Source organism: Callorhinus ursinus, unplaced genomic scaffold, assembly GCF_003265705.2.
Source record: "Callorhinus ursinus isolate GAN/ISIS: 27379988/994484 unplaced genomic scaffold, GSC_fseal_2.0 scaffold322, whole genome shotgun sequence".
In the NCBI taxonomy this organism is placed as follows: domain Eukaryota; kingdom Metazoa; phylum Chordata; class Mammalia; order Carnivora; family Otariidae; genus Callorhinus; species Callorhinus ursinus.
Window position 1 is genome coordinate 23,492 of NW_027397377.1, and position 1,763 is coordinate 25,254.

Genomic DNA, 1,763 nt, shown 5'->3' on the forward strand with positions numbered 1-1,763 from the left:
AGAGGGAAACAAACCATAAGAGACTCTTAAGGATAGAGAACAAACTGAGGGTTGATGGAGGGAGGTGGGTGGGGGATGGGCTAAATGGGTGATGGGTATTAAGGAGCGCATGTGATGTGATGAGCACTGGGTGTTGTATGTTAATGATGAAGCACTGAATTCTACTCGAGAAACCAATATTGCGCCTTATGTTCACCAACTAAAATTTAAATTTAAAAAAGAAAGAAACTCTGGATGATTTCACTATATGTTCTTGGACTAATGAGAGTGGAAAGGTTTTTAAAAATGTATTACAAGGGCGCCTGGGTGGCTCAGTTGGTTAAGTGACTGCCTTCAGCTCAGGTCATGATCCTGGAGTCCCGGGATCGGGTCCCGCATCGGGCTCCCTGCTCAGCGGGGAGTCTGCTTCTCCCTCTGACCCTCCCCCCTCTCATGCTCTCTCTATCTCATTCTCTCTCTCAAATAAATAAATACAATCTTTAAAAAATGTATTACAAAAACAGATTTGGCCTTACATTTAACTTGTAAAGGCAGATAGATCTAGAAACATAACTGATAGGAATGACACTTTAGGTAAGCAAGTGAATGAAATATGGTTAAAGTTAAAGTATATCAGTGATTTTCCTCAGAACATTTTGCACTAAAGACATACACTAAAGTGGGGTTGATACAACTGGTAATGCTTCATAAATGACAAAAGTGTTATAAGGATGGGAAGAATGGCACAGGTCCAAACGCTAGAGTAGGTGGGTCTCTGGAGAGTTACAGGTCTTTTTGTGCCAAGTGAGGTGGCTCTGAAAAGAGCCTTTGGTTTGTGAGGTAGTCAGGCCGTCTGGAGACAGCTCACTGGCAGAAGGTGTACCTGATGATGGCCTTGCTGGCCTCGGACACGGTGAACTTGCCAATCTCCCCGGGCAGCAGCAGGCGCACGGCTGTGTGGATCTCCCTGGAGGTGATGGTGGAGCGCTTGGTGGAGCAAGCCAGGCGAGAGGCCTCATCGGCGATGCGCTCGAAGATGTCCTTGACGAAGAATCCATGATGCTCACGGTCTTCTGCGAGAGGCTCAGGGCTTCGTGAACCTGCTTCAGAACCCTGGGGAGGTAGCTGGTGAAGCTGTTTGTGGGGGCAGTGGCAGCGGCGGGCTTGGCGCCTCGGCTGCTTCTGCTTCGGGCTCTTCCGGTTGGCTGCAGTGGGCTCCTCGGTGCCCACTCATTCCCTAGAAGAGGTCTCACAGCCAGGCTCAGCCATGTGGGGCTCGCCTTCCCGACAGCTCGGAAGGAAGGACACTGGCGGCGGCTTGAGGGGCGCTGGCCCATTTATAGTTGTTGCATTTCCTGACGTCACGGGCAAGCCCTGATTGGACAAAATGCAATGCAAGGAAGCGGGTCACTGAACCCGGTCTTGTCAGATGTGATTGCGAGCCCTCGAGCTTGACGTCACTTCAGTCAGAGTGGGAATCAGGCAGCCTCTAAATTTCTTGAGATGACCACCAGAAAAACTTTCAAACATTCCATGTGAAAGTGTAGTTTACCTACAGATTTCAGGTCATGATTTCAAGGTTGTGAAATCCAGCCCAACTTTGGGCTCCGCCAGAGCTTGGAGCCTGCTTGGGAATCTCTCCCTCTCCCTCTGCCCTTCCCCCTTCTCTCCTACCCTCTCTCTCTCTCTCTCTCTCTCTCCCTTTTCTAAAAAAAAAAAGTTTCATGTTGGAAATCTGGAATAAACTACAACTTCACATGGACTGTTTGAAACAAATGGGAGTA

The 1,763-nt window shown here is 48.9% G+C and overlaps 1 pseudogene; it reads right to left on the bottom strand.

Annotated features, from left to right (window-relative positions):
* Positions 1 to 843: 843 nt before the first annotated feature.
* On the bottom strand, positions 844 to 1,248 carry LOC112819163 (histone H2B type W-T-like; annotated as a pseudogene).
* Between the last annotated feature and the right edge of the window lie 515 nt (positions 1,249 to 1,763).